The sequence below is a fragment of the Eretmochelys imbricata genome, chromosome 26, assembly GCF_965152235.1.
Source record: "Eretmochelys imbricata isolate rEreImb1 chromosome 26, rEreImb1.hap1, whole genome shotgun sequence".
NCBI classification, from domain to species: domain Eukaryota; kingdom Metazoa; phylum Chordata; order Testudines; family Cheloniidae; genus Eretmochelys; species Eretmochelys imbricata.
The window spans coordinates 10,705,656-10,721,492 of NC_135597.1; positions in this window are offsets into that span (position 1 = coordinate 10,705,656).

Sequence of the window (15,837 nt, forward strand, 5' to 3'; positions counted from 1 at the left end):
CCTTCAGGAATCTTCAAACTTGTGCCATGACCTGCTTTGCTCTCTTACTGGTATTTCTCTGCATAACTTCCTCCTCTAGCAGGAACTAGAACAAAGTTTTTTAGAAGTATTTATTTTTAAAGCCAAAGTTTGCACAAGCTGAAGAATCGGAGGTTTCAGTCACTTATTAAACCCCAGCTCCAAAGAAATGCTGCTCAGCAACAACAAAACAAAACAAAAAAAAACCATTGTCCATCTGTCATCTGTCACCCTGAGAATGAGGGCCCAAGTCCCCAAAGTATCTCAAGAAATCCCATTCAAAAGAGAATTTAAAGAAATGTAATTCATCTGTAGGCCCTTCATTCCATTTTCTATCCATGGTTGAAACAAAGATCTCCTGTCACTTTGCCCCTTCCCAAAGTTTGTGTACCTCAATGCACACATACCCTTAGCATTTATGCAAATGTGCTTCTTGCCATTTCCAGCACTGGTCTGAAGATGACCATTCTAGAGAATAGCTGACATTTCTGACACAGTGCACAGTAGGTGCCAGGCTGAATAGGTACCTCCAGATCAGGAGCAAGCAGAGAATGAGCTCCTCAGTTCAGATCTCACACAGAATGCTCTGAAAATTTGTATCATCAAATGACTTAGACAACATTTAGTCAAAAGGGTTTTGAAAATAAGACTATGATGAAAACAGACTGAGAAAAGGGGGAAATTCTCCTTTGATTGCATTGAACCACACTCTGTGGTGTATTTAATGCTCATGTTTGTATCATTAATCATCTCAAACAGAAGGCTTTGATGAAGACTGTTGACAGTAATATGTGTTACCCAGCCTCATAGATAAATATATAATGCACAAAATATTTAGTTTGCTCCAGTGTTTCACTTCTGTTTGTAGTGAGAAAAATAAATATTTTATCTGCGGGCTTTTGTTCAAATCCAACCTTGAAAAATATATAAGGTCAGTAGCAGACATACAAATTCATTTTCTTCAGCGTTTTGTGTCAGATCAGCATTAAATTCAGGTTGGCTTCAAAATGAAGACACTTGTAAGTAGTTTTGACAACCTACATTTTCTGTTAAATGGTTTGTATTTTAGTACATTTAGGGCCCAACTCTGGGCTGTTCTGAGAGTCCATGGTTCCCATTGAAGTCAATGGGATAGATAAGATAAGGTATAAGAAGATGGAAGGTGGGAGTGGGAAGGGGCTTAGAAACTGACAAGACTGTGCCCTTAGGCCTAATTTTTCACTATTAGTGGTCACTAATTTGGGGTGCCCCAATTTTTTGGAGTCCAACTTGAGACCCCCGAGGACCTGATTTTGAGACGTGCCAAACACCCACACTCAAATTTAGTCAAGTGGACCGAGATTTACAAAGGTATTTCAGGACCTAAAGATGAAGATAGGCATCTAATGGATGTTACAAAAGCTCCTAAGCAGGAGAGGTGTCTAACTTCCATTGAAAGTCCATGGGAGTTAGGTGCCTATCTCAGGCCTTTTTGTGAAGGACCCCAATCCTGCCATAATGCATTAAGGTATAATCCTAGTCTTGTTGAAGTCATTGGCAAAACTCCCATTGACTTCGATGGGGCCAGAATTTCATGCCATACTGTGAAGCCCTTACTCAATTTTAACTCTTTCCTTGCTGAGTGATGACTGATGCCCTCATCCTGAGAACCAATGAGACTGGGCACATGAATAAACTTAAGCACATGCATAGAGTGTGGGCAGAAACATGACCTGAGAGAGGACTGCAGGATTTGACTCCAGGTTTTTAAAAAAATGCTCTCTAAATAATCAAGAAAGCTGCATGGAGAATGCTAGCATGTCAAGCAATTAAATCATACTTTAAATATTTTGGGGGACAGGACATGACACTTAATTGAGGAAGAAATCCCATAGTTCTGTAGGTAGGAAAATAGGTATTCAGTTAAGTTAGAAGCATCCCGTTCTACTTAATGGACCAAATTCCAATCTCAATTACACTAGTATAAAACTGGAGTAACAATAGAATCACTCTGGTGACTGAGATCAGAATCTAGCTTGACAGGTGTTACATTATTAATTAGAATAATCCACCAAAGCACAGTTGCACTATGTAGTCCTTGTGAATAGAAAAGATAAAATAAATGAATGATCAATTCCCACTCAATAACTTACGTGAGTTTGTGGAAAATCAGAAAGACTGGGGAGCTGCTTATTACCATGTGATTTTAGTTGCATTTGGCAATTAAAAAGGACCTGCAGAGTGTATAGAAATCTCCCTTAATGTTTTCCGTGCTGTATTACAGATTCTGCTTCTTGTCTTTCTGGGTATCTTTATGAATCCAGTCTTTGCAAGTAATGTAAGTAGAGGGCCATGTGTCAAGTTTTATTTTTCTTCTTTCACGAATCTGCTTTGCCATATTGTTTATGAGATTACCATCCTTATTAAATCAAAATATGGATCTTTCTTTATGAGTCATTCTCTGCTAATATGTGAATCAATGTAACACATTTATGACAATGTTTCCATTAAATTCTCCACACTTCTGCTATTGCTTAGCAAGTAAAAATCAGTCTGCAAAAGCAAAAAAAATTGCTCATGTTTTATTTGAAAAACATAGCACTGCCAAGTTATATACAAATAAACTTAAGTTGAACTCTCCCAGTATCTTTCTTCATTATAACTTGGCTCATTAGCGACAATAGTAGGCAATGAGCTTGCTTGCTTTAAAGTACTTATCTATGGTTCTTCTAGCTATTGTGTTAATTAATAAATATGACACTATAACACTGAAATCTCATGCAGGTAGCTGAACACCTTCTATGTGGGTAGGGAGAGACAAGCAGGTGGGTATCCTCTATAAGCTATTTGCAATGAACAGCTTCCTTTACAACCATCCTCAAAGTTTCATGCATTTTATTTCTGCAATGACCTGAGATGATCTTGAATGGGAAATCTAAGGCACCATTCCTTAGAACCTAGTGGAAAAGATAGTACTAGTAGCAAATAGGCTAGACTGCCTACATTTTCACAACCAATCGATCCTTTGGTAGTAGGAGTTAGAGCAGAGTTTCACCAAACTTTTTCATAACATTGGTCACATCTTGATGGGGGGATTTGTCTTGTGGAAGCCTGCTTCCCTTCGTCATTACACAAACCACCACCCATCCCGGGGGCAACTGCAACATTTGCTTACATGAAAAATTTTAATTACATTTAATTATTTTTACTTTCATTTAATGTGGAAATAAGGAAAAGGAGTGAGCATCATATGAACAATGAAGTCTTTGGGCACCAGCAGATACTCAGTAGACCACTGTTTGGGAACAGCTGGGTTAAACCTAACCCTATCCCTAAACCAAGCAGTAATCCTAACCCTAGTTTTAGCCTTCAGTCAAGGAATAACCCTAACCTAATCCTGGGACAAACGGTAAATATAAACCTAACTATAATCATAACCCTAGACCGAATTGTAACCCTAACCACAGGGTGAATAGTGGAAGTTGTTTAGAAGTGGACATAAATCTGAATCAGACCTTTCCCACTACTGGGTAATCGAAGGGTATGTCTACACTACCCGCCAGATTGGCGGGCAGCGATCGATCCAGCGGGGGTCGATTTATCACGTCTAGTCTACTCCTGTAGTAGTCTACTCCACCGCCGCAAGAGGCACCGGCAGAGTCGACAGGGGAGTGGCAGCAGTCGACTCACCGTGGTGAAGACACCCACGGTTAGTCGATCTAAGTACGTCAACTTCAGCTACATTATTCACGTAGCTGAAGTTGCGTAACTTAGATCGATCCCCCCCCCCCCGCCAGAGTAGACCAGGGCTAACTGAGTTGGACTTTTATGTATCAACTTCCCTGCTATTCTGATGCCACCATTCTTCTCTGTTAGATGCAACTGTTTGAGAGACATTTTTAGGTTGAAATACAATGTTATCTGACAATAAATCTTTGATTTTAGAATATCCAGCTCATAAATCAGGGAAATCATGGGGGAACTGTCTACCAAACAGTTAACATCAATCATGGTGTGAATGTTGCTATATTCAACGTTTATTCCGGAGCACACTCCTCCAATGCAATCTTCAACTACAACCATGTAAGTGTCAAAAGAGGTGATTTGGTTGCTTTGTTCAGCTTACATACTGTTCACTGCAAAGAGAATAAAAATATGTACTTTCAGCAGCTTGAAAGATGTGCTTTATTCCTCTGAAAGCTCTCACTGGAAAGGAATGACATTAGACTTGAAAACAAATGGATAATCCATCCACTATTGAAAGATGAAGTAATTTAGCATCTTTTTTAGATCATATGGAAAGAAGCTAGCCCACTGGTTAAATTCTTAAGATCATTTTTGTCTACCCCAACAGTGGATATTATTTCTTAATAAATGAACAGATAGGCATGGAAGCTGTGTGTGTTAAAAAATACAACATTCCATTATGACTAGAGCAAAAGACAAACTACCACTTTACACATGTAAATGGTAACACTTATATCAACATTCCATTTAGAAATAGTTTATTAAGGGTGAATAAATTATTAGTATAAGTTTTAGTAAATGGTTAATAAATTGTTATAGATTGTTATAGAGTCCAACAGGTCAATAGGCTGCTTATAATAATCTATAGCACCTTCTAATGATGTGCTTACAACCTTCTATAACACATACTACTGAAGTCTGTAACATGCTTATAACACCTATTAATCATTTGTTAACCGTTTATCAATATTTTTAACTGGAACTTTAACATGCAGTGTGACCGTGTTAACTATAATGCTGGATTTTGCTTGACCTCTATACCAGGGCATAAGGTGGTGTTAGGAGCTTTCTGTTCTGATGTCCTTCATGTTAAGGACTGTTCTGATCTCCGTGCAAGGAATGCTCTCTGCTAGCATTCTTTAATGTACGAACCAGTTCTGCAGAAAAGGACGTAGGGGTTATGGTGGACGAGAAGCTGGATATGAGTCAACAGTGTGCCCTTGTTGCCAAGAAGGCTAACGGCATTTTGGGCTGTATAAGTAGGAGCATTGCCAGCAGATTGAGGGACATGATCATTTACCTCTATTCGTCATTGGTGAGGCCTCATCTGGAGTACTGCGTCCAGTTTTGGGCCCCACACTACAAGAAGGATGTGGATAAATTGGAAAGAGTCCAGCGGAGGGCAACAAAAATGATTAGGGGACTGGAGCACATGACTTATGAGGAGGGGCTGAGGGAACTGGGATTATTTAGTCTGCAGAAGAGAAGAATGAGGGGGGATTTGATAGCTGCCTTCAACTACCTGAAAGGGGGTTCCAAAGAGGATGGCTCTAGACTGTGATCAGTGGTACCAGATGATAGAACAAGGAGCAATGGTCTCAAGTTGAGTGGGGGCAGTTTAGGTTGGATATTAGGAAAAACGTTTTCACAAGGAGGGTGGTGAAGCACTGGAATGGGTTACTTAGGGAGGTGGTGGAATCTCCTTCCTTAGAGGTTTTTAAAGTCAGACTTGACAAAACCTTGGCTCGGATGATTTAGTTGGTGTTGGTCCTGTTTTGAGCAAGGAGTTGAACTAGATGACCTCCTGAGGTCCCTTCCAACCCTGATATTCTATGATTCTATGAACCACCCCAAAGGGGACATGGAAGAGGCAGTGTGGTCCCTGGTGGCCAACAGAGCTGGCAGGCATTTGAGTCAAGTGCATATTTCAGTCTCCTACAGACCTGTGCAATAGATCTGAAAGCTCCTGAAACATTAAGTAAATAAATGCCCTTCTCTTTGAGATATTTACATTTTCCAAGCAGATTTCTGAGCACTTAGGTCTTTATATTAAATTCCAAGAAGTGAAAGCCAAAATATCTCTAATTTAACTGGTATTCCCTACCACCACTGCTTTGGAATTCATCTATTTGATATATGTTCAAAATTAATTCATAGTGAAGACACTGGTTTGTAAAATCATACAAAGACCAGCTGGAGTCACATTCTGACATTATTGCAGATTTTCATCAGTGTAAATGTAAGTAGATTTTAGCCCAGGTGTCTTGTATCTCTTGCTGGACCTACCATCTGAACTGGGCAGACTGTCATTTGCTATATAATCCTTAAGGCTGTTTGGAGGTTGCATGAGTGTATTTTTAGAAGCAAAACACATTGCACAAATGTCTCGGTGGCGTAATTGCATTGAAATCCATAGAGTTACACAAGAGATGAATTTTATCCTGTGCATTGAGCTCTGATTTTTGTCAAACTAGAAGCAAAGTGCAAGTGTGAAGCAGCTTGTAAAATCTCAAGTACCCTGATTTGCAAGAGTCTTTAAAATAGGATAAATTAATTGGAAATGAAAGAAAAGAAGATTTGCTGAAACTTGTGGTTGTGCTTGACAGGGTATAATTGCTTACCACATGCCATACAAGAAGATATGTGTTGTTTCCAGGATGAACAGGGCAACCTTTCCAACTTTAAACCAACTTGAGGACATGGTCAATAATCAAAGGGTAACTAAGATAAATAATAGTTATATGTGGTATATGCTTTTACACCTCTTTAGGTTAAATCCCGGATTCACTGACCTCAATGGCAAAACTACCAATGAACTCAAAAGGAACAGAATTTGGCCCTAAGGCATTGTTTCCTTACACATTAATCTCACTTAAAGTGTGTATATTATATTTTTACACACACACACACGGGTTGGCAGCCACTGGATCAATATAATACTGTCTTTCAAATGAGTTGTAAAACTGAGCTCCTATTCACCGGTGGTTTTTAAAGTTCCTTTGGCACTTTTTGTAGAGGTATTAATCCTAGTGCCCTAACCAAATTTCAACTTGTCTAAATTCTCCCGGCATTGTCAATCAGATGTGGTATTCTTCACTTCCTGTTCTAAACTATTGCACCATGAGGCCGAACAGATGCCACATTCCAAGACATAGGTGGCTACATTTTAGAAACAGGTGAAAGGATCCTTCTGTACATATAGTTTAGGGTCTGGTTTTCCTCTCAGTTCTCCTAGTTTTATAACAGTGTAATTCTACTGACCTCAAGGAATTTCTGTTGATTTCCACTGGTGTAAGTGAGAGGAGAATCAGGCCTGTAGGTTCCTATCATGCTCAGAAGTGAATGCACACAACTGTCATTTTGGGGCCTGCACATATTCATCTGCAGAGATAAATTGGCCTGTAGTCTGTGGAGTGGTTTAGGGAATCCATCAAGATATTAGAAGCTATGTAAATGCATTATTACCATCATAAGTATTATTAACAATACAAAAGAAGCTGGGGAAGCCAGCTAGCTATAAGGGCTGATTCATGCTTTTGGCCAAAGCAAGTGGTAATCTTCCATCATTTTTTCAGGACACGAATTCCCTCTACAGAAGCTATGGGATATCCCGCAACTGTGTCACAAACGTAGCTGGACTTGGGGCACCCATCCAGGCAGCATGCAGAGGACTTTCCACCTACTGGGCTACTGAGTATGCCAGTGAGTTCAGCCTGAGTTTAACAAGAAATGTATTTATTAATTCTTATGATGATTATTGCGGTAGTGTCTAGGAGCCCACTGTGCCACGTCCTAGAGAACCACAGAACAAAAAGACAATCTCCCCCCACCCCCCCCCAAAGAGCTTGCAATCTAAACAGATTTACTGAAGGCAGCCTTGAAAAGTGTACGTAATGATTTTCTATTTTTTAAATTGGCCAGAAGAGTACATTCAGTATCTGAAACAATCTTGACTGATTACATTCAAATGACTAGCGGTCAAAACTTCCTAGGCCTGATTCACCAGTGGTGTTATACATACAGCAAGGTTGAAATTTTTCCAACAGAATATTTTTTTCATTGAAAAACTGCCTCCCCCCACAAACCCCAAACAAATAGGTTTGAAAAAACCTTTGGCTTGAAAAATGTTTCGTTCTTTGCAAATTTTTATCATGAGATTGTTATCAAAAATGGTATGAAAACCATTGGAGAAACTTGTTGGAAACGGTGGCACATAATAGTCTGGTCTCCTGTGGGCTGTAATTCTTTGGTCTAACTTCAGTTGTTGGGTAGTGTGCAGGTGCTGTTTGATGGCCTGTGATACACAGGAGGTCAGATTAGATGTTCTGATGGTCCCTTCTGGACTTCAACTCTGTGACTCTGATTATTTGTAATCAATTTTTTTTTTACCAGCTCTAGTTACGCCAATGTAAAACTGGGCTTACATGGTGCTTGATCAGGCCCCATGCTTCTATTAAAGAAGGGTACAGTTGCCGAGTATTCAATAAATACTAATATGTACACAGAAGGCCTGATTCTCCTCTCATGTAGATGGATATAAATCAGGAATCTCTCCAGTGACATCACACTGCAAGGTAAAAGAGGCAGAAGTGAAACTTTTCAACATACAGCCTTTCCAGTATTCAAGGGACCACCTGAGAAGAAATGTAACTAGTATACATGGGAATATTTTGAGGTGGTCTTTTAAAGACAGGAAGCCATGTAAGGAAAGTGGTTGCTCATACAAGATTCGCTGTATATCCTGGAGTCCATATACAATGGAAATTGACTGACTTCGTGATCCAAAAATTCACTTTGTGCCTGGAGTCTCGATTTCATACAGCCTCAGCAGAGACCTTGAAGGACACCTGTTTTGCTGGTTGCACAACCATTTATTCCATGAGATCAGGAATGAAGGTGGTTGGCATTTTAGGAGATTAATTTTTAAAAGGTTGGTTCATGGTTTCTACTAGAATTGCATTTATTTGAAAAATGCATTTCAGACGTTTTTATGAGTGCAAAGATTTTTAAGGATTTTGTTGTTCCTGTTGTTGCTGGGATGACTTATCCTGTCTTTATTTTTTAGGACCACAAAAAGTACTTAGTGGTACTGGCTGCATCGGTGTTAAACTCCTCATTCTGGATGTGAACCTGTGTGGCAGCCTTAAGCTCTTCTAACCAAGAGACATAGCAGAAGTTTATAATATTTCAGCCTCACGACTCACAACTGTTTTACTCAGTCTCATTCCAGAGAATGGCTGATCTCTGGCTCTTCTTTGCAAAGCCTGTGCTGACATGCAGCCACAGCAAACACTCCAAATGTGAATGGGAATAAAAATAAAATGATGTTTGGAAAAACGTATGACCATGGCCAATACATTTCTGACAAGCATCAATATTTGGAACAGAGAGTGGAATCCACAGCTTTACTTGTGAATGCTCACAGTTAACAAAGGACCCACACCAGATATCACATTTCACACCTGTTCCCTTCTCTGTAATGAGCTGAACCAACCAACACCCTTGAACTGCCTCCCACTTCCCCTAATCTGAATACACCAGGCTGTTGGAGAGTTTGAAATCTGGATCTGAATTTTGTGGCTGGGGCCTGTCTCTAGCTGAAATGACATGTGTGTTCATATGTGTCAGAAAGGAAGGAAGAAAAGTCTGATAACTCTGCTGTTAGTTTCTACAAATGCTTTGCAGTAAAGATTACTTTGGCTGATCTTTCAATCAATCAGTCAGCCAGCCAGTATATCTATATCCATCCACCCAGGTACTTATAACAGCAGTTAGTAGCATAGTATCTGAGCTCTTTACTCAGTCCTTATCTGCCTAAATTATTTTGTAGTCTGACTGCCATTGAACTGAAATCAATAGGAATTTTGCCTGAGCAAAGATTGCAGTATACCTTGCTGGATACCTTGTATTATTAAAATAAATCAAATTTTTCTTTTCCTTGCCCAGTGCTGTCATTTTGTGTCATCAAGCCTGTTACTATGGAAACATAGTTACAGGGAAATTGCTCCAAAATGACACATTTCCACATCAGTAATCAAAGACTTCATCAAGATAAATGCTATTATTTGAAAACCGTAAGAACAAATAATGACTGCACTTTACAAAACCAAACCAAAACTCAGCAATGCTTAGGATCCAGGGCTCATTTTATCTTAATCATCCAATTTCTGGAGTGGGGTGTTCATATGGAAGTTGTTAGTTTTGTCCCTCCTGGGCTGGAGTAGGAGGAGAAAAATATTTCCCAGATGCCTCCAAAGGAGGTGAAAGGAAAGCAGTTCTTATGAGTGCTTTTATATTGTGGTGATCATTTTGTTAGGTGCTCACATGTAGCAATGTTCTGCAGAGTATAAATGATAAGCGACAGACAAGGTGGGTGAGGTAAATCGACCAATTTTTATTTGACCAACTTCTGTTGGTGAAAGAGACAAGCTTTCAAGCTACACAGAGCTCTTCTTCAGGTCTCAAGAAGAACAAAAGCTCTGTGTAGCTCCAAATTTTTCCTCTTTCACCAACAGAAGTTGGTCCAGTAAAAGATATTAACTCCCCCACCTTGTCTCTCTAATATTCTGGGACCAACAAAGCTGCAACACCATTGTTAGATGAGAGTCAGTGACAGAAACAGAACATAAATCTTCTGACTCCCCACCTTGTGCTCTTACAACTAGACCATGATCCTCTCTACTTATTAGTTTTATAATTTAATATTTAGATTGCAGTAGCACTGGGACAACCAGATCAGGGCCCCATTGTGCTGGGTGCTGTCCCAAAGAGCTTACAGTCTGAAAGTGATAAAGATTAGTGAATAATTCTTTACTTATAACATGTTTGTCAGGTTTCCTCCAAGTCTATTTTTACACTGCAGTTTGGAAGGGATGAGTCAAACACCGACAATTGTTTGAACATGGGGCTTTAGGCAGAATATGGTTGTATTCTCTAGTTCTCACCTGACAGTGGAGGTGTTTTTCAGTCACATATTGCTAACAAGAACTCTGTGATTCCTCACAAGCTGGTAAAACACCTCTAACATTGCAGCCTATTTTTTCTGTTAAAATAAAATACAGTAGGATTTTTTTCAATCTCTTCAGGATTATGTAAACTGAAGTCTGTAAATCTGAATGTTTTATTATATGCTGGTTTGCTTCCTCTTGCTGGGCATATGTGATGAGCCTTTTACTTTAAATCCTTTGGAACATCAATTCAAAGGACCTAATGCTCATTCGAACAAACAATGCTTTACTGGTCCTGTTTGCATACTCATGCATTACCCCAAAATTAGATGTAAATTGCCTGGTTAAATGCTAATGCCTTATTTAGACTTGAGCGTGACAGGGTTCATACTATGTTAACAATATCTCCATGTACCAAACATGGGATATGTAAAGCCATATGAATTCACTAATCACTGATATTTGACTCGTGAAGACTGCAGTTAACCCAGTAGTAGGTTGTGTGGGCTAATAATTGATAGAGGGACTGAGAGTCAGGACACCTAGGTTCTATTCTTGGCTCTGTCACACCTGGATCCTGCCCTACTGTGGTTTGAGGCTGGGGCTTAGGTATGGCATTGGTGACTAGACACCTAGAATAAGGCAGCAGTGTGCATGCCCAGAACTTCGGCACCGAGGGAATTTTTACAGTAGAAATTTAGATGTTGAGTGACTTTAGGTACCTACAGTGTTTGGTGGGAGCTGAGCGGGATTTTGTTGATTGTAGCGGTGCCTAAAACTGGGATTTAGGTGCCTAACCTCCTTTGTGGATCTGGTTCTAGGTCCCTGGGTAATCTTGAGTAAATCATTCAAGCCCAATGTCACAAGATGGTGTGCTCCTTTGAGGGTCAGGGGCCTGGGGACAGCCAGCCCTGTTTGATTATCAGATCCAGCTAGGAAGGGGTCAGATGATCATAGAGTCATAGAAATGTAGGGCTGGAAGGGACCTTAAGAGGTCCCTTGATGCCTATAAAGGGCTGAGATGTTCCTTCCTTCAGATCTCTCTGTGACTGGCCCTGGAGCCCAGATAGAAGTGCAGTGGGAAAGGCCCGTAGGCCCTGCAGCCTGTCTTGGTCAAGGGAACATCTTTCTTTGTGTTATTTTGAGAGTTTTGTGTGTAAGTTAATAAACTGTGTACTGAGGGCAGGACCTGAAAGAGACTCGGATGTGGTGTTAGTCTTTCTGGGTCTGGAGGACAGAGGCTGACAGCCCTACACCCAATTTTGCCAAACCTGCTTCCAATTCTGAGTGTCTCTGGTTTTTTGAGTGACCCACTTTAGATGCCTGATCTTCATAAGTGCTGGACACCCTCAGTTTCCATTAACTACCGCTGGAGTGGTAGGAGCAAGGTACCAGTGGGAATCAACTAGACCCTAGTGATCTCCATTAGACTATGCAAAATCAGAGGCACCCAAAATTATAAAAGCCCCTTTTGACAATAGTGGCCTTATCTTCTGCTTTTCTAGTTTATAAGAATTGCTTCACTATATTGCTGTGGTGTTGTGAGAAGGCATGAATGCAGGTAAAGTGATTCAAAATTGTTGAAACGAAGATGCAAGAAAAAGGAAAGACCTATGAGACCATTCACTTCATTTCCTGTCCAGGGCAGGACTGTTCTCTATAGTTCATTTTCTAGTGTTTTGGCCAGTCTAGTATTAAATTTCTCAAGCAATGTGGCTTCCTCTACTTCTTTTGGGTGACTATACGACAGCATAATAACTCTCACTGCCAGGAAGACACTAAATATACATGCATTGAATTACTGGTATTATTTGACAAGCTCTAATCAATAGAAAGACACTGGACCAGGGGGCCCGGATATTATAGCAGAGAGGCCAAATATTGCAGAAACAAAGTCAGATGAATCGAATTCATCCAACCCATTGGAACACAGGAATGACCTAGAGAGAAATAAATCCACTTGGCCACTGGGTGCCAGTCTTGAACCACATTTTATTTGAATATGATTAAAAAATAAAATAAACGTTAAACAGCAGCCCCATCATGACATGCACATAATGGTCCCGATCCCTAGCTGCTATAAACTAATGAGGCTCTATTAGCGTCCACGAAGCTATGCCGATTTCCACCAGCGCAGGATCTGTCCCAATGATCCTAAGTAACACTCAATTTTATTATTGAAACCCTCATCCTTTCTCTCCTTCTCTGCTTCTTTTTCTTGCTCTGACTCATGGCCTCATGCCTAAGCACGTGGGTTTATTTTCTCTTAGCAAATTACCGGCAGAGTCAGGGATAAAGTATTACATCTCACGGAATATGCACGGAAAGTAGTCGGCAGAAGGGCACTGACACATTCCCATGCCTAAGGCCAGGCCACTGGGTCCACGCGAGACTGCTGCTCTGACATGACACTGTTGCAGGCTAGGGAAAGAATCCGTACGAAAGGAAGGTGACAAAACCGTGCAGTTGTGGTCTTTTCTGGCATGTGCAGAGGCCCGCTTCCACCTCCCAGCTAAGACCCCAGCTGCTCGTCTTCCAAGCAACGATGGTACTGGCTCTTTCTTCTGCTCTAATGGTGCCGGCGGAGACCCAATCTAAAATGGTGGACTGAAGGCACTGAAAAATAGTGGCATTGAGCTAATTTCATGGTTTCCATACAGTCCAGGTCTAGCATACGTTCCTTGAGGTGGGGACTGTGGGTGAAATCTTGGCCCTGTTGACGTCAATGGGAGTTTTGACATTGACTTTCATGGAGTCCGGATTTTACCTGGTCTCTTTAGCTCAGCACGTGTTAGAGACTTTATAAATAAAATGAATAATATTAATTTAACCACAAAGGATAGACTGAAGCTTAAAGTCAAGACTGAACACAGTCCTTCGAGGACTGTTTTTTCAAATAATTAATAAGGGTTTGTTAAATTTTTGCTGCTACTGTGCCTAACATCTCTCGTGATAAACCCACTGCGGAACTTTTTAGTGCACACACATCAGCAGGGTCCATATGGCAACTTAGTGCACAGCCATTTAGTGTGCTGTATGCTCTCAAGCTTCCCACAATGCTGTGTATGAGAACTCCCACGAGAACATGCTCACTGCACATCTCACTTCATAAAAGAAAACATTCCTGGTAAGAGACGGGCAAAACCAATGACATTAGGGCTCTAAATTTCAGAGGGCTCTCATGACCAGAACAATGGGGAGATAATAAGACCAGGGAGGGGAAGACAGGCAGCCTCTCCCCCCCCCACCCCCATCATTTACACATAGAAATGATCTTCACACACAAGCGGTAAAAGCTGTAGTATAATTACATACAGCAGTGCAACAGTTAATATGTGTTAATTCTCTCTCTGTCTCACGCACACACATACCGCAGCCCATGAAATCCACTTTCCAAAAATTATTAGGTCTTTAACACAAAGCTCTACTGTGCTTTTCTACAACGTTTTGTAGAGTGAGTGAGGGACAGAGAGAGGTGGAAATTCTGACATCCTGCCCCCTTACCTCCCGCCCCGGACATGGTTGCCAGAATCTGTAAAAGAGCTAGGGCTTCTTTTTGTAGGCACCATCATCTTGCCACGGTCACCTGACCACAAGGGAAAAGCAGGCTCGCAGAGAGGAACAAACGGATGAGAAATAGCCCTAAAGGAAGAAAGCCCAAAGCCAAGGCACAGTAGGAACTGCTTTTCACTTTATCAGCTGCTCTCCCCTTCTCGCTCACTGCTCCAAGCTTTCTCAGATGCCTTATTCACTGGCTTTTTCCCAAGCCATATTGAGCCGACAGTCAGCCTGAATCCATAGCTGCATATAGGGAATATGATTCCCTGCCTTTCCCCTCTTTTTTCTCTGCTAGCTTAGCACTTATGGCCAAATTTATTTTCCTGAGGATCTTTCAGGATTTTTGTTGCTTGCTTTTTCTCATCTCAGGGCCATCTGGAAACGAATCTAAATATACATAATTTTTTTTTCAGTTTTGCTTTTCACTTTGAGCTGGATGCAGGTTACAGGCTGAGGGCTGGATTCCAACTGCAGTCATGATGGCGCAAGTCTGGAGCTGTTCTTCTAACTTTGGCGAAGTTACGGTCGTGGCCGTAAGACCAGAATCTGGCCAAAGCTCGTCAATTAAAGCCTGCAGATTTCCAGACAAGGGATTTTTTTTTCACCCTTCCCACTTAGAGGAATTTTTGTTTCCTATATTCAGATCATTTTCTTCATCAAATGTCTAAACTCATGCACGAGCCAGGTCTCCCTCTCCAACATGGTACTGCACCTACACATGTGCACCAGCCTTTTACACAGCTGCCCGGTGTGTTTTCAAAATCGGCCTGACAGCGGAAGTCACTCAAGTGTGTGTTTATTAGATTTAGAAGGGGTCCCCCAGGTGAGACTTTCAAATGCAAGGTCCTTTCTGCTCTGCATGTCCATATACCCTTGTTACAGGAGCTATATCTGTGCTCCCCAGCACCCAGCCGTTATTGTGGCTGCAGAGTATTGAAGCAGCCAAAATGCCACACATGGCTTAAACAATATCTGATCATTGAAAATCTACAACTTAAAGCCAAGTCTTTTAATCTTCAACTCGAATGTTATTTCTACCTTAACACATTGCTGTGAAACCTGGAAATCCATCATAGGTACAGGCTGACATCTCAATGTCTTTGAAAGCAAATGCCTAAAGAAAATACTAGATATTCGATGGATTACATTGAAAAGAAATTCTGAGATTTATCAAAGAGTTCACCAATTCCTTCTCTCTAAAGTTCTCCAGAAGAGAAGATGGACATATTTGGGACATGTGTTAAGAACAAAACCAAATCATCTGCAATGGCAGGTGTGCCATTGGGAGCTGGAGGAACATGTAAAAGGGGTTGGGTGAAAGAATCCCGACACTGAAAAGTACTTAGAAAAGAAAAACTCATGGGACTTAACAACACAGAGGACATACAGAATGACCCAGGATAGACAGGGATGGTGTAGCCTTGTACGTGCCCTAAGCAATGTCTGATGGCACTGGAAGGATTCAGATTGGTGAAAAAATAATAACTAGCTTAAATGAGATCTGTTGAGAGCTCAATGGCTCTGGAAATCAGTGTTGTTGTAGCCATGTAGGGTCCAGGATATTAGAGAGACAAGGTGGGTGAAGACA